Source organism: Grampus griseus (genome assembly GCF_964374135.1).
Source record: "Grampus griseus genome assembly, chromosome: 10".
Lineage (NCBI taxonomy): Eukaryota > Metazoa > Chordata > Mammalia > Artiodactyla > Delphinidae > Grampus > Grampus griseus.
The window spans coordinates 64,401,208-64,419,483 of record NC_139004.1 but is presented as its reverse complement, the minus strand read 5'-3'; the positions used below and the strand labels follow the sequence as shown (position 1 = coordinate 64,419,483).

At 39.4% G+C, this 18,276-nt stretch overlaps 1 protein-coding gene across 29 annotated transcripts in view; it reads left to right on the top strand.

The window, feature by feature from the left end:
- Positions 1-18,276, top strand: part of MAP4 (microtubule associated protein 4) — a 167,548-nt gene that overhangs the window by 76,217 nt on the left and 73,055 nt on the right. The window contains exon 1 of one of the 29 annotated variants that reach the window (XM_082664886.1): positions 9,927-9,930. The exons of the other annotated variants lie outside the window; for them this stretch is intronic. The gene's annotated coding sequence lies outside the window, so the exon portion shown is untranslated. Of the gene's footprint in view, positions 1-9,926; positions 9,931-18,276 lie in introns of those variants that run through there. 29 annotated transcript variants of the gene reach the window in all.

Below are 18,276 nucleotides of genomic sequence, written 5' to 3'. Positions count from 1 at the left end.
ATTTATCTTCCAGTTTTGTGAACTGAAAGTTTTTTGTTTTTTTGATAATCTTAGTTCGTATGTAGTGTTGACTGTTTCTGTGTCTGCTTTGAAAGCAAAGGTCTATATAATTTTGGTTTTAAGAACATATTTGTAGAAATATCCCCATGATTAAAGGAGAAGCTTGAACACAAACTTTTAAAAAATGAATAAATTCAGCTTTCTTTAATGAGGAGGCAGTGCTAGGGGAAGGAAAGGCTTGAAGGGATTGATTTGGTTAGCCATTTGGAAGAATGAATGCCATTTTCATCCGGGAAGGAAATGACTACCACACTAGAGTAGGTTTCTTCTCCAGCAGGATGTCAGGTCTGACCAGAGGAGACTCAGACTTTATGTAGCAATTGTTTCCCACTGCCACAGCTTAATTGTGTAGGAAAAAAGAACAGGAAGAACATGCAGCCTGGCCCTTACTGTTTGAAGACTTCAGTTCTCTGGCTGCAAAAAAGAGCCCAGCTGTTTATGAACTGCCCAGTGCCATTATGAGAGCAGGTCTTTCTGCTCTTGGACACCTCTCCACCACTGTGTAGAATATAGTTTGCACACCTGGAGAGATGTTGTGTTCTCAACCTGACCTCTTGACTATATTAAAGCAGGTGCTTTACTGAAAATACGCATGTATCATTGGGGGTGGAAAGGAGTAGGGAGGGGGCCAAGAGTGCATGTTTTCAGAGCATGTTGTGACATCGTTCTAATTTGGCCATCACTAACTGGAGCATGTAGCTCCGTGCTCTTTTGGAAATTCCTACTTCTGCTTCCTTCAGAGTGTTAATCTGTAGTCCTAAGAGCAGACCCCCTCTGCTGACAGTGTATAAAGGGTTTATGAGCATCTTGCAATGTTGAACTTGCTGTTTACTAATGATCTGTGCTTTTCCACCCTTTCCTTCCCTTTCCTACTTCTTCCTCTCTTTCTATTTTTCTCCTCCTAGAAGCCTAACGTGTCTCTCAACACTGGGGCTGCTGCAACACCAGACCAGTGATCTTTCCTAAGCACCGTTACACTTGTAAAACCTTCAACATTTTGCAGAGCTTTGCTTTCCTTCCTGGACACGATATAGAAGAAGCTGAGGGTAGTTCTTCGGGGCCCATTTCTGCCGATGCCTGAGCAAACCACCTGCTTCCTTTTGTGCTCCGCAGGGCTTGATGGAACCTCGTTTCCCTTTGTGAGCACAAAGTACCAGATGAATTCCTTTTAATTTCAGTATTTTTATGAAGGTCATCTAATGTCTTTTATTTCTTGTTCTCTTTTAAAACTCATTTTTTAATTTAATTCAGTCTCACATTTTTCTTTACTTTAAACATTTTTAGTTGGCCTTTTTCATTTGGTTTTCAGATCTTCAACCTGAATCAGGGTAATGTAGGAGCAAATGAGAAGGCGTGCTTTCATAAAGGGATCGAGGCCACCAGCACTGCCGTGAACATCCCTTCTTCTCTCCCTCCTCCCTCCCTCTGTGAGCTCGCTTTTAGGGTAAATTCATCTTTCAGGCTACCTATGTTTCTCTCTACCTTACTAACATCTGAATAATGATAGCTATTTTAATTTAAAGTTTTCTAATTTAGAGTAGTTCTGATTAAACTTTGAAAAATATTTCCTGAAATGAAATCATCCTTTGTTATTTGCAAGTTGGGCTGAAATTGTTTCTATTATGAAATTATGATCTATTTGTCCAGGCTTAGATTCTCCTGAAAATTTGACAGCCTTATTATTGTGTGTGGAATTTCATATCCCAAATTTCTTAACATGATCATGAACTATCAAGATAATAATTGAGAAGTTAAGGAAAATGGAAACCTGTATTGTTAGAATACTGGGCTGTTGATACAGATAGAAAATAACTTTTTCTGTAGCAACCTGAGAATGAAGTTAAATTGCAACACATCGAAGAACTACAACCAATTATTAGGTTTCTAATGAAATGCTTTTCTGACTGGACTCCGGCTCTGTTCAGTGTTAGCCTCCCTATGAACTGTGGAGGTGCCTTTGTGCAGCCTGAGGTGGGATTGGTCGGTCACATATAAATAACCTGTGTGTCAAGTCCTTTACCATGAACCTTAGGATTTACTTTCACACATTCTGAGGATTGTCCCAGTAGGACTTTTCTTTTTCTCATTCCTCATTTTCCCAAACTAAAAGCTAAAAAAATCTGAAACCATCTGGGACAAATACTGTGGAACTTTTCAAATGATAAGCTTTGATCAGATTTTTAGAAATAGAATATAAAACATGGGCCATGTTTTGAAATTGTAGAGGAGTTCTGGTTTAAGATCTGGAATGTGAGATACTCTTTAAAATTTTCTATCCTCTTACTGACTATGCAGGTTTGTATAATCACTAAGCTACTGATTATTTCAGATTAAATATTTGGCACCAGGTTCTGAGGAAGATTTGAGATGTACATTCTTTTAGATCCCCTGATACAAAACTACTTTGGGGATGGGAAAATTAGAATATTATGAAAGTTTAAACCAAGACCCTGCAATTACTTCTGGAATTTAGGAAGCGTTCCCTCCTGTGGTCCTGTGGTTTGTTCGTCTGCCAGGAATTCCTTCTGTGGGTTCTGGAGAGAAGACACTAAGGGAGGTACATTTTAGAGGGAAGTGCTTATGCTAACATTCTAAGCAGTTGGTAAATATGAAAACTCTTAGCAAAGGAGAAAAATATGAAAAATACCATAGGAGAGCACACCATCAAATAAAACATAGCTCTTTTCATTTGGTATGTAGTTGTTTCATATTTTTTTTGTGCCTTTTTTTTTTTCTAGCCAAGGAACTTTTCACAACTGTTAGTGCTAACTTTAAAAAAATCATGCTTGACATCCTTCTATCACTTCTAACTAATCTCTGCAGTTTGTCTAGGTGACAGGTGGGTAGAAAAGCCTGGGTGTGACCCCTGTGGTATAGCTGTGGTCAGAAACATACACTCACACTTCATTATTGACATTGATTTATTCCACTTTAATTTCCATTTTGTCATGTTTATTTCTCTTGGAAATTTGTTTTTTTCCAAATATGTTTCTTTTTGAATTTATGGAATTGTTGAAAATTTCTACTATCAGCCAGCTAAAATTTAGTGTATATTGTTAGCTCTGTTTCACTTGGATGTTTCATTTTGAAGGAAATAAATGTAACGTTTCATATATAGCTTCATATGAAGTAGCCAGTCCTGCAATGAAATGCTGTATTGCCATCATGGTCACACTCAGTGGCCCAGGATCTCGCTGGTGAGGCAGCCAAGACCGGTCAGGGTTGCTCTGTTGAAATGTGTTGTTTCTTATATGCAATCTCTCTCTTTTTCTCTCTCTCTCTCTCTCTCTCTCTCTCTCTCTCTTGTTTTTTTCCTTCTTTGGCCCAATGTTGAAGATGTAGAACTTTGTTTTTAAATAATATTTTTATAACTTTATTCATTCACCTAAGTTTGTATTTTTTGTGACTTTAGATTTCAACGGTTTTGTATATTGGGACATTTTAATGTGATCATTGTGCTAAATAAATTACACTAATAAACATCTTACACCAACACCGTATGGACTGGATTTTGGTTGGGGTCTTAATTATTGAAGTATAATGTGGCCAAAACATGAGTTTTGTAAATAAAGGCCCTTGAGACATGAGCTCTTGGTCTAACAAAGCTTCTAATCTGATTCATAGTAATTCCATAATTATATGGGCTTTTTACTTTTTGCCAGGCACCTTCACTTACGTTGTCATTTTGGATTATCAGAGTGAACTCCCTTTTATCTGGAATCTGTAAGAGTTAAGAAGCCCAAATGACTATTTGATATTTTATAGCACCTGATGAGAAAGACAGTTGGCAGAATAGCAATAAGAAGTTATTCCAATAAGTTATTCCAAAGGACAGTTGCCATGGCGTATCAATTACTGTTAGATACTTTCTAACACTACACTTTTGTTTAGTCCAATTAAAATTCACATTCACAGTCTTCCTAAAATGCCTTTTGACTTAATATATAAAACGTGTTACATTCAATAACATTTTAATTTTGTAACCTTATTGTTTGATAATCTAGTAGGCTGTATCTGGGAAGAATTCAATGGAATGCCCAATTTCCTAGCCATTGTGGGTTAGTGTGTCTTTACAGTTGATAGATTTGCAAACGCAGTATGTTGACTGAATTAAGACGTTGAAAAGACTGAATACCTAAGGTAATTTGCATGGCATAAAGAACTTTTTTAGCTTGGCAAACATTTCTTTTTATTAAGAAAGCTCAATTTAATGTTCTTAGGTTTCTTTGCATTAAGAGAGCTCAATAATCTATTCTTAGGTTTGAAGCACAATAATTTAAGTACTATAAAGAATAATTCTCAATCTTGACTAACCTTATAGGTACCCTAGGATTAAACTTTTGGTGATGGGAACAACTGTTGGGTTTTATTAGTGTATTCATTTTGATGAAAGTGAGATGAAACCCGGCTTCAGGTGGATTCTTCCTCCTTGTTGGCCTGGTAATATGGTGGGGCTGGGAGACTAGAGAGGGTTCTGGACAAAGACACAGGACTGGTGGGGCAGGAAGAGAGTGTTAGTTTTATTTCTAAGTCATGCGTAAAACTGGATTATCCTCCATTTTATTTTGATGCTGTTTTCATTACAGTGAAGGCTTAACAAGACTTAACCACAAATAAACATCTCTGCTGCCATGGAGCCAAATTAGTGTTATTTACACTGGGGCTGGATGCAGTATACTAAGTGCTCCACAAATGGCAGTGTTACTAGTGGTTTCCATTGTGATCAGAGTCGATAGCTTTTTATTGTGATAACTCTTCTGAATGGGATGTGTTATCATTCCTTCAGGTCAGAACAGCAGTGAAACAGTAAAACTGCTTTGTTAGAATGTCATGACACAGAAAGTATCCTAGGTGTTTCATCCCTGTCAGTTGTATCATCAGATGGAATGCAAAGGATTTTGTATTAGACAAAATTTGTCATAAAAAATGTGAAATCTTAACAGAAAAATCTGTAATGTTAGAGTTTCTGAACAGCTATTGTAACCAACCCACATGCTGGCATTATAGCTCGTAAATGAAGCCTGAACATAAAGCTGTACACTGTGTTCCTAGATGTAGACACAGCAAGGCAGCCATTCTCCCTGCCCCTCCTCAAATCCTGAAAACAAAGCTTTAGTTTTTTTTTTCCTTTCTTTTTTAAGATATGCGTTGCATTTTGGAAACACACCAGTAAAATACCAACATCTAATGTTTCTTAAAGTTTTTTTTTTGGTTTATTGTTTTCTGGTAAAAATATAAAACTTCTCAGAAAAATCCACATGTACCCATTAACACACACGTTATATTTACTTATAGGGCGTTTAGGACTCCCTTGAAACCAGCTCAGGGACTGAGCTTAAGAATCTTCATCTAAGCAAAGCATTTAATTATACTGTGAGCCATTCGATTTCTATTTCTGTTGGAGTTTTGTGTTTAATGAAACAAAATAGCTTCTTCCTGAGCTTTGAGTGAGTCCATAATTCTGAAATACTTTTTAAACTGTTACCTCATTTATATGATTTGCTTCTCTTTGTGGAATGATACTCTACCCTATGTCAAAAGGCATTTGTTGATACAGAATATTTTCTTTTTTTATTTGTAATTCTGTAAGTAATATACGAATACATTCTCCTTTCTAAGAAAATTAAAGCATTGTAGGTAGAGCCACACTCTATCAGAGACCAGAAGATTTTTACTCATAGAACATTCACACACAGCTACTATAAGTTGATCTTGTATTTTTACCTGAATCTAGACATGAACAGATTCTTCTGCCTGATACATCTCATTAGTAATAAGGGTAACTGTCATTTGTATAACACATTAGAGTTTGTAAAGTGCTTTTGAATGGATAACAGTATCCATTTTTCATTTGAAGAGGTTGAACTTTGGTTAATAAGAGAGATCCAGGCTGTACCCAGTCTGGGAAGAAGTGCTGTGCTCTTTCTACCACATTGTCATGTCTCAGTGGATCTTCTTAAGTGCTAACTAATCATCAGAAGGGTAGTCGGAAGGAACAGAAGTTTGAAGGCCTATTTAAAGCCTTTCTTAGGCACTATTTTCTGGGAGAAAATCTAGGCTGAGGCAAGGGTTTTGCATGTAGGTAGTTTATTTTGAGAAGTGATCTCAGGAAACAAGAGTGGGAGACTGCAAAAAGTGAAAACGGAAAGATGAAAAACCAATACAGTAAAGTATTACTAACTTAGTCACTGCTGTGGACAAAGAGAGCTTAGTCCTATTGGATGGGATTTAAAGGGTGAGGGTGGGGGGGGGGCACAAGTGGTGTCCAATTAACCAAGAGATTAATTCAACAAAAGATTTGTCTGCCTGTACTTTATCATGGAGTATGAGATCTTTGAGTTCTATGCTGGGAAATTTGACTCAACTCCATCTATCATGGAACTAATTTCCATGCCTAATTGTTAGAAACTGTGTAACTAACCACAATTTTAGTTTTTGAATTTTCCATACTAATGTTTTTTTTATGAATCAGTTTCAGTAATTTCTATCTTTCTAGAATGTTTGTCCATTTCAATTAGGTTATGTATTTTGTTAACAAACTATAGTTCTTGGTGTTCCTTTAGAAACCTTTTTATTTCTGTAACATTGGCGTTGATGTCTTCTCTTTTATTCCTGAATTGAGTAATTTGAGTCATTTCTCTTTTCTTGATTGGTCTAGCTAAAGATTTGTCAGTTTCATTGAGCTTTTCAAAGAGTCAACTTTGGTTTTCTCTGTTTTTCTGTTTTTTATTTCATTTCTCTATTTCATTTATTTCCTCTCTAATCTGTGTTATTTCTTTCCTTCTGCTTGCTTTGGGTTTGGTTTGCTCTTCTTTTTCTAGTTCTTTAAGGTGGAAGGTTATGTTATTGAGTTGAGATTTTTTTTTTTCCTTCCCTGTTATTGTAGGTATTTACAGGTATAAATTTCCCTCTGAGCAGTGCTTTAGCTGCTTCTCATAAGTTTTGGTTTTCCTAAGTGTTGTGTTTTCACTTTCATTTGTCTCAAAGTATTTTCTAATATCCTTTGTGATTTCTTTGACCTATTGCTGATTTAGGAGGGTGTTGTTAATTTCCACATATTTATGAATTTCCCAAATTACTTACTGTTGTCATTTCCTAATTTCATTTCATGGGGTTGGAGAACATACTTCGTGTAATTTCAGTCCTTTTGAATATATTCAGGCTTGTTTTATTGCCTAACATATGGTCTGTCCTAGAGAATGTTCCATGTGTATGTATGTTCTTCTGTTGTTGGGTGGAGTGTTCTATAAATGTCTGGTAGGCCTGCTTGGTTTATAATATTGTTCAGGTCTTCTGTTTCTTGTTGATATTCTTCCTAGTTGTTCTATCCAGTATTAAAAGTGGTGTATTGAAGTCTCCAACAATCATTGATGAATTATCTATTTCTCAATTTTGTTAGTTTTTGCTGCATATATTTTAGGGCTCCCACCGTAATGTTTTAAGGAGAAATTTGAATAATACTGATTTTTATATGCTTTTTACATTGTTCAAGGATTAATGCCTTGTGAAAAATTCTGGGGTGTGGATAAGAGGATGTATACAAATGATTATTCCAACTATGAGCTTCCAGCAACAGTAGGGAAATATCAGTCACTGGTAGAAGATTCAAAGTGCTTTTTCAGGATGCTCATCATTGCTAATTATCACAAGTCAAAACTACAGTGAGGTTACCACCTCCCATTGGTCAGAATGGCCATCGTTGAAAACTCAAAAAATAACAAATGCTGGAGAGGGAGGGTATGAGGGAAAAAGGAACCTTCTACACTGTTGGTGGGAATGTAAGTTGCTGCAGCCACGATGGAAAACAGTATGGAGATTCCTTAAAATACTAAAAATAGAGTTGCCATATGATCCAGCAGTCCCACTCCTGGGCATGTATCCAGACAAAACTGTAATTCAAAAAGATACATGCACCCCTGTGTTTATAGCAGCACTGTTTACAACAGCCAAGACATGGAAACAACCTAAATGTCCATTGACAGATGAATGGATAAAGATGTGGTACGTATATACAATGGAATATTACTGAGCCATAAAAAAAGAATGAAATCATGCCATTTGCAGCAACATGGATGGACCTAGAGATGATCATAGTAAGTGAAGTAAGTCAGAAAGAGAAAGACAAATACCATATGATCTCATTTATATGTGGAATCTAAAATATCACACAAATGAACTTACCTATGAAACAGAAACAGACTCACAGACATAGAGAACAGACTATGGTTGTCAAGGGGGGGCGGGGGAAGGGATGGATTGGGAGTTTGGGATTAGCAGATGCAAACTATTATATATAGAATGGATAAACAACAAGGTCCTACTGTATAGCACAGGGAACTATATTCAATATCCTATAATGAACCATTATGGAAAAGAAAAAAAGTGCTTTTTCAAAGGATTTTTTTCCCTTAAAATATCAACTACCTTTTTTTTGTAAAAATAGAAAAATCTGTCCTAAAACTCATATGGAATCTCAAAGGATCCCGAATAGTCAAAGCAATCTTGAAAAAGATAAAGTTAGAGCTCTCAGTCTTCCTGATTTCAGAATTTACAAAATGCTACAGTAAGTAAAACAGTGGTGATACTGGCATAAAGACAGACATATAGACTAAGGAATAGAACAGGGAGCCCAGAAATAAACCCTTGTATATATGGCCAAATGATTTTAGACAAAGGTGCTAAGACCATCCAGTGGGGAAAAGATAGTCTTGGTGTTGGGTTGAAGGTGGATCCTTACTTTACACCATATACAAAAATTAACTCAAAATGGATCAAGGACCTAAATGTAAGAGCTAAAACTGTAAAACTCTTAGAAGACAACATAGGGCAAAATCTTTATGAAATTAGATTCGGCAATGATTTGTTGGATGTGACACCAAAAGCACAGGCAACAAAAGTAAAAATAGATAAATTGGACTCCACCAAAGTTAAAAACTTTTGTTCATCAAAAGACACTATCGGGCTTCCCTGGTGGCGCAGTGGTTGGGAGTCCGCCTGCCGATGCCGGGGACACGGGTTCGTGCCCCGGTCCGGGAGGATCCCACATGCTGCAGAGCGGCTGGGCCCATGGGCTATGGCCGCTGGGCCTGCGCGTCCGGAGCCTGTGCTCCGTGGCGGGAGAGGCCATAGCAGTGAGAGGCCCGTGTACCGCAAAAAAAAAAAAAAAAAAAAAAAGACACTATCAATAGAGTAAAAAGGCAACTCATGGAATGGGAAAAGATATTTGCAAAACATGCATCTGACAAGGGGTTAATATCCAGAATATATAAAGCACTCCTACATTTCAACCACATGAAAACAAACAACTTGATTAAAAAAGAGCAAGGGACTTCAATAGATACTTCTCCAAAGAAGATATATAAGCCAATAAGCACATGAAAAGATGCTTAACATCACTAAGCATTAGGAAAATGCAAATCAAAAGCACAATGAGATACTACTTCACACCCATTAGGATCTAGGTTATTATTTTAAAGCAAACAAACAGAAAATAACAAGTATTGGTGAGGATGTGGAAAAATTGGAACTCTTGCGCACTGCTGGTAGGAATGTAAAATGGTGCAACCATTATAGGAAACAGTATGGGAGGTCCTCAAAAAATTAAAAATAGAATTACTGTATGATCCAGCAGTCCCACTTTTGGATATGTACCCAAATGAAAGCAGGGACTTTGTACAACCTTGTTTATAGCAGCATTATTCACAATAGTGAAAAGGTGGAAGCAACCTAAGTTATATATACATACAATGGAGTGTTATTCAGCCTTAAAAAGGAAGGAAATTCCAACATGTGCTCCAACCTGGATGAGCCTTGAAGACATTATGCTAAGTGAAATAAGCCAGTCACAAAAGGACAAATGCTGATGCCACTTATATGATTCCATTTATATGAGGTACTGCATATAAGTAATCAAATTCATAGAGACAGAAAGTATAATGGTGGTTGACAGGAATTGGGAGAGGGGGATGGGAAGTTATTTTTCAATGGGTACATAGTTTCAGTTTTGCAAGATGAAAAAAAGTTCTGGAGATGGATGGCCGTGATGTTTGCCTAACAGTGTGAATGTACCTAATGCCACTGAACTGCACGTTTAAAATGGTAAACATAAATAAATAAAGCTAGCTCATTTAAAGTAAAAAAAGGTGGGCTTCCCCGGTGGCACAGTGGTTGAGAATCCGCCTGCCAATGCGGGGGACACGGGTTCGATCCCTTGTCCGGGAAGATCCCACATGCCGCGGAGCAATTAAGCTCGTCTGCCACAAATACTGAGCCTGTGCTCTAGAGCCCGTGAGCCACAGATACAGAGCCCGTGAGCCACAGCTACTGAGCCCGTGTGCCGCAACTACTGAAGCCTGTGCGCCTAGAGCCCGTGCTCCACAGTGAGAGAAGCCACTGCAATGAGAAGCCCACACACCGCAACGAAGAGTAGCCCCCACTCGCCGCAACTAGAGAAAGCCCGCAGCAACGAAGACCCAACACAGCCAAAAATAAATAAATAAATAAAATTTTAAAAAATAAAATAAAATTTTAAAAAGGTGACTTTCAAATTAACCATCATGTACTTACAGACCTCTTTAGAATTAATGTTGCTTTATATGTTAGCTGCCTTGTGGGTGTGTTCTAATTTTTCCAGTTGCAGAGAGAAATGCACAAATTTATAAACATTATTTAAATGCTAACCAGAGTTTAAAGGAACATTTTGTAAGAACATATGTAATATTAGCTAAATTCCATGAGGAGGTTGGATGAGAACTAAGAAAATTTGAAATTAGAGCTTGAAATCTCCATTTAGATGTAGAGTTGACATCTCAAATTTGAGGTGTCCTAAACTGTACTTCTGATCCCACCCTTGCAACTAAAACAAACAAAAAAACTAAAACCTTCTCCAGCTCATTAAATAGAAATAGAATGTTCTTCTAGTTGCTCAGGCTAAATGTTTGCCTTCCTCTATCCTTTCTTTCTCTTGCATCCCACATCTCTCACTGTGACTATTGCACATCTCTCACTATTGACTATTGCAGTAACCTCCCAAATTAGTCTCCCTCCTTGCATTCATTTGCTCCTTATAGTATATTCTCAAAAGCACCCAGAGTGGTCCTGCACATAGATCATGTTATTCTTTTGCTCAGAGTCTTCCAGTAGTTTCCTATTTCAGAGTAAAAGCCAAAGTCCTTACCAGATACCATAAGGCCATATTATACCCCTGTCACCTCTCTGACCACATCTCCTGATTTTCCCCTTTGCTAACTTTGCTTCACTGGTGTTCTCACCACTGTTCCTGGACAAGCCAGGTGGGCCCCTGCCTTGGGCTCTGAGCACTAGCTGTTTTCTCTGTCTGGAATACTCTTCCCTCATATATACTCGTAGTTCGCTCTCCACCTTCTCAGCGAGGTCTTTTCTATCTTACCTAAAATTGTACCCCTTCCAATTTTCTCTCCTGCTTCTCTGCTTTAATTTTTCTCCATGGCACCTGTCGCTTTATTATTTGTACACATTAATTATCTTGTTTATTGTCTGACTTTCCCCACTAGAAGATAAATGTTATGAGAATGTGGGGCTTTTGTTTTGGTCACTGCTGTGGCCCAGCACCTAGACCAGTGTCTGGCATAGAGTACGTGCACAGTAGCTATTGAATGAATAATCTTGTTGAATGTGTTTTTTAAAAAAAAAGGCGGAGGAAGGAAATGTGGTTCTAAGGAAGGAGGCTGTTGTAAACTGGCAGTGTTATGTCTCCTAAGATGGAACTTAGGTAGGCGAAAGGCTGGGAGGAGGCACTGATGGGAGCAGAGAGGGGAGCTCTGGGGGAGGAGCCACGGCAGAGCCCCTCTAGCAGTGAAGGAGGAGATTTCTGGGTCATTCTAAAGCATATCAAGACTTTGGCCCAGGGCTTCCCTGGTGGCTCAGTGGTTGAGAATACACCTGCCAATGCAGGGGACACGGGTTTGAGCCCTGGTCCGGGAAGATCCCACATGCCGTGGAGTAACTAAGCCCGTACGCCACAACTACTGAGCTTGTGCTCTAGAGCCCGCGAGCCACAACTTCTGAGCCTGTGTGCCGCAACTACTGAAGCCCGTGTGCCTAGAGCCTGTGCTCTGCAACAAGAGAAGCCTCCACAATGAGAAGCCTGCGCACTGCAAGGAAGAGTAGCCCCCTCTCGCCACAACTAGAGAAAGCCCGCGCACAGCAACAAAGACCCAATGCAGCCAAAAATAAAACAAATAAATACATTTATTTAAAAAAAAAAAAGACTTTGGCCCATAGATCCCTTGCTGTGCTTCTGTAGCATTTAAGAGACATGGCAGGGAATTTTACATTCATCCTTGAAACAGACATATCCTTTCCCCTCTCCCGTGGCAAAGCCTGAGCATGTGCCATTCTGCCCATTTGCTCTGATGTTACTCTCGTATCCCTGACAATGTTAAGTCTATTATGGTTTTCCATATCCCTCTTTACCTAATACATTTTCATGGCTGTAACATTGTCACTGAGGTAAAAAAAACAAGAACAACATTAAAGTAATAAAGACTTGCGCTATGATCTTTCTGTGCTATTGAGAAAATTACAAACTTCTGTCCTAGACCGTAACAGCTGTTTCGTTTAACGTTGAGGAGGAGTGGGCCACCTTGCTGTCTTGTGTATAAACAGATTATCTAGCTTAAATTTTTGTGTATTGTGAAGTTGCCTAAGCAGTTTGATTATGTTTTCTTCCTTTCTCTTCACCAGCATTCTTCTCTGAGTAGGTGGTTCTTTCTGTTTGTTTCAGGCTTCATGTAGGCAAAGAATGTTAAGAGCACGGTCAGATATAATTGCAATAATTTTTTTTTTAATTGCAATAATTTTTGACAGGTTATTGGTACATGTCTTTCTGGAAGTAAATCCCCTTAGTGGTTTGTTTAAATTTAAGAAAACTGTGTAAAGAGCAGGCCTAGATCTACCACCTGCTAGCTTTGGTCTCTTAGGCAAGTTATTTGCCCTCTTTAAGCCCAAAGTTCTTCCTCTATAAAATGAGAACTAGTAATAAAAGAATTGTTTGTGTTAAGGGACAGAAAATATTTTTAGTGCTTTGTAACCTGGTTGAAGGGGTTAATAAATGTAAAATGATATTGGGATAATGATTAATGTCCACATAGAAAGTTCATACAGGTTCAGCCTAGTAAACAGTTCTGCCAGGAAATCATTCTTTGGCCATCAGCCCCTTTTCCTATTTAAATGAGTGTATAACAGTATTTTAATTGGATGTAACTAGAGCACGTTTGGTGTCCTTTGTCTTTGGAGATTCTCTATTTCTAGAGGACAGGATTGAAGGCGAAACTTTAAAAGGACTCCAGGCAAACTGAAGGAAGAGCCTTTGTTTTGTTTCTTGTGAGAAAATTAACTTAGGACTTTGTTACTGCAAAAACCTGGGACAGCTGATCCTCCAATGGGGATTACAACAACTTGAAATGAGCTGAGAAGATGCAAAGATGTGTAAATTACAAATTTAAATATTGACATTTGACTGCTTAGAGATCTTCACTGAGGAGTTCTGCTCTCTGTTTAGTAAAAGTTAATATTTCTGGTCTTTGCTTTTCCGTGTAAAATAAAGAGCTAGTCTGCTGTTGCAGCTGCTGTAGTTGTTGGTCGTGAGCAGCAAAGATGCAGTGTGTTCTCTCGTGCACATGATAGCCTTTTAACTAGAGCTTAGCATGTGCCTTATGATTTATTTTCTTTGCATTAAACGTCGCTCATTCTTTTCCCCATTTTTTCCTATAATGTGGATTTAAGCCATCTCACGGGTTGGTTATTATTTATTTATTTATTTTTGCAGTACGCGGGCCTCTCACTGTTGTGGCCTCTCCCATTGCGGAGCACAGGCTCTGGACACGCAGGCTCAGCGGCCATGGCTCACGGGCCCAGCCGCTCCGCGGCATGTGGGATCTTCCCGGACCCAGGCACGAACCCGTGTCCCCTGCATCGGCAGGCAGACTCTCAACCACTGCGCCACCAGGGAAGCCCTATTTATTTATTTTTTATTGAGGTATAATTGACATAAAACACTATTAGTTTCAGGTGTAGAACATAATGATTTGGTATTTGTACATGTTGTGAAATGATCACCACAAAAAGTCTAGCTAATATCCATCACCACACTTAGTTACAAAGTTTTTTTTTTTCCTTGTGATGAGAACTTTTTACTCTTTTAGCCATCTCGCTGATTTAATTCTCAATATCTGTATCAATCAGGGCCTAGTCAGGAGACAGAAACCACACAGTAGTTTGAACAGGGAATTAACTACTGAGGGGTAGAGAGAACTCTAAAGAATACAAGAATGGCAGATATAGGGGAGCAGTTACTACCCCAGGACTGAGGCAGAATACAAAGGAAAGAAAAATTTGGAAGAATACCCTCCTCCTCCAAAGCCAGTTTCTTTTCTTGGATATCTTCACTGGATGTTTGCTGAGGAGATGTAGACCAAGGTTGGAAAACAGGAAACTGTACATGGAGGTGCTGCTGAATCACCAGGAAGCCAGCTTGGGGCACTGGCAGAACTTGCCTGAGAAGATGCTCACAGGAGTGCCCACTAAAACATGTTGGGATGAGTACCACTGGGTGTTCTGCATACCAGCAGAGCACCACAGGAGCAAGAAAATGGAAAAGCACCCTGGAAGCAGGAAGAGAAGCCCCTGCCTCCATCACCTTCTAGTAACCCTAGTATCATGCCATCTGGCAAAGGAGAAACGTTTACAGGGTCCAGCTCCATTATCACAAGCAGGGCAGTGAAGGGGCAATTTGGAGCTGAGAAACAATAAATTGATAACTGGCACAATCTACCCCTTTGGCTACTTAGCATCCATATGTACTTGTCTACGTATATTTGAGCTTTCACATATCAGCAGAACAACTCTTTTGTTTGCATCTAACAAGATATAGCTGTCTCTCATATGATGAAGCAGCTTTCGTCCTTTCCCCAAAATGAGATGCTCAGTACCTGTAGTCATGGTATTCATTGCTGGATATGTTAATCACTCCTCAAATCACAGTTCCACTGAATATTCTTTTGTCAAGAGACTGATTGTAAAGTTAACCTTTGACAACTTATAATGGAAGAAGGAAGAAAAGAAGAAAATGGTTAGAATGTACAAATAAACAGAATATAACAAAGATAAAATATACAAAACCATCAGAGTTCTCATTTCTGTAATTAGTCACGAGACCAGGATTGATATCTGTGAGTTCTTTCTTCAGCTACCCATTTTATGTTTCCCTTGCCCTCAGCCAGAACCTCAGCTGGTAGAAATTCTTTACCTGGTGAAACGATCCAGAATTTCAAATTTTCATTTCTTCAATAGTCTGGCCCTTTTTTTAGTTGCCCTAGTTTTCCATGAACCTTTATTATTGGCATGGAAGTATTAAGAGGTACCTCAGAGAATCCCTTGGGTTCCAGACATAGTCCTCCTTGCTTTTATTGTGTTGCAGCAACCCAGTTTTCCCTTGATAATGAGGCTTAATCATCCCAACCAGTAAAGTAACCCTCTTTTTTATGCCTGTTGGTTCAGTGGAATAAGGAGTCCCAAATGGCCATGTCAGAGTCTCATTTTCTAATTTGGTTGAACCGTTATATATGCTGGTAGGTCTATTTCCTCCTTGGGAACTAAGACCTTCAAACTAGCAGAACTCAAAGTTGTCAGGAGTTGAAGTGAAAATTCGATGAGTGGGTTATTGGATATAGTACCATTCCTCTTGATTCTCAGACCCACATATTATGGCTGTTGGGGAGACAGCACCCTATTAGGGTCTCTGATGCAAAGCATTACCCCATTCTTTTAGGGTGTTGTCTCCCAGCTGAAACTGTAACTGAATCTTCAGTAGGTGATTATTCCATCTTTTAATTAGGTCAGCCATCCTGGGTGATGGGTTGTGACAATACCAGTTAATTCCATGGGCTTGAGTCCATTTTTTTTTTTCAGTTTGTTGTGAAATGACTTTATTGATTGGAAGCGGTGTTGTGTGGAATGTTATGATGGTGGATCAGGCATTTCATGAGCACTGGCAGAAGCAAGGTAGGCAGAGAAGGCAAATCTATATCCAGAATACATGTCTAGTCCACTGAGGACAAATCTCTGCCCCTCCCTAACTGCTCCCACAGTCCCCCCCATGATGTAAGTTTAGTGTAATCAACTAGCTGGTCTCCCTGGGAATGGTACCCTATAGGAGGCTGAGTTTGGGTCTGTGCTAGTGGCAGATTAGACACACCTGGCAGTAACTTTAGCCAGGTCAGCCTTGTTTAGGGGAAGTCCATGTTGTTGATCCAATACATAGCCTCTCTCCCTACCATTGAGGAAGCACTCTGGTGGCTGGGGCAAGCGGCTGACTGCTATCCATAGAGCACGTCATTTTGTCAACCTGGTTATTAAGGGCTTCCTTTACAATGAGTGCCCTTTAATGATTAGTCACTTGGGGCACAAATATGTTAGTATAAACAATGTAAATCTGTGCTCTGACCATCTCTCACTGCAGGCAGAGGGGCAACCAGATGTGCTGCTCAAAGTTCCACCCGCTTGGACGATTTTCTCAACACAGTCCTTCAGGGTTACCTTTAAGTGGGGCTGTAGTGCTGCATCTGTACCAGCATATTGTGCACATCCATGTGTAAACCAGACTTCCCCATTCAGCTGGTCATATGGAACTCTTAGGAGGCTCTTGGCATGGGTTAAGGGAGAGGGGGCTTTGCAACAGGAGTCAAAGTTGAGGGAGTCTGAGCCACCTGCTTAGGTAACTTACTCATATCTTTGGACCTGCTTGAATTTGGTCTCTTACATGTTTCCTCCTGATGATGGGTTGGTACTGCACATGCCCACCATTATGGTTGCATGAATTAGACAACATCTAGTTCATGATGAGTAGCTCATGGTCGTGTGATCACATTATGCCCCATGGTTAGGCATTTAGTCTCTAGCAAGGCCCAATAGTAAGCGTGAAGCTGTTTTTTTTTAAAAGGTGAATAGTTGTTTGCAGAATATAGATTTTTCTCCCACAATGTAGAGGTTTGGGCTCTCTAATTCTGTTATTTTTGCTTGCTAGACGCCCCATTCAGCATCCCAATTTGCCATGGACACTTCAACTATCATTGGACCTACTGGATCATATATTTGCTGTGTCCTACTAATCAGACCCAATTAGCATAATGCCAATATATAGTGGGCCTGTGTGATATTTTTTGTTCAGCATCACTGTGGGCTATATTATAGGAGAACTGATGTAGGCCCGAGGCAAGACTCAGAGGCATATAAAGGGCAGGTAAAAGCGAAGTGCTTCTGGTGGTCCTTGCAAATGAGTATAGAAAACAAAGACACTAGCTGCGTCAGTAGCAGTATGCCACGTGCCGGGACCATGTTAATTTACTCCAGTAAAGATGCTGGTGTATCAACTGCCAGATGGGAAAATCTAATTAGTTTAGGATTATCCATAGTCATTCTCCAAGATCCATCCAACTTCTGCACTGGCCAAACTGATGAGTTAAATGGGAATGTGGTAGATATCACCCACCTTTGTTTCTTTCAGGTCTGTGATAGTGACATTAATCTCTAAATCTCCTAGGTAAGGAGTATTGCTTCTGGTTTAATATCTTAGTAGGGAGGGGATGTTCTAGGTGATTCCCACTCAGGTCTCCCTATTTTAAAGACCCTTGTCAATTATGTCTGTTCTCAATTATTCATCTAGGAACTAAGGAAATAACCACAAAATGGGTCCATGGAACAATTGGGTCCACTGTGAGTTGGACTTGAGTTAAGCTAAGCACTCCATCTGTTACCTGACTACCATAAGCCCTCACTTTGACTGCTCGGCCACAGTGGCACTTTGGAACCTCAGGAATTAGTTATCCCTAAAAGGTCCGGGTATTTCCTTTTCTCTAATCAATAGTCACTCTTGTAAGTGGCCTTTGGGGAAGCGTAGAGGCAGGATTCACAGTATGTACTTGTGGGAACAATGCAGGATCCTTCCTTAAGGGGTCTTGGGTTTGTGAATTGACTTGGGTCTGGAAACTGGATGAGAGGTCTTGATCCTGACTTATCAAGAACAGTTTTTACTACCAGGGGTAAAGTTTTTTCCTGTTATACAGATCGATCTATACAACAGGAAAAAACTTTTTAGCAGGCTCCCTATGGAACACTGAAATCAATTAACTACCACTAAAGCTCCTGATGGGCCAAGGCATTCTGATTACTAATACAGCC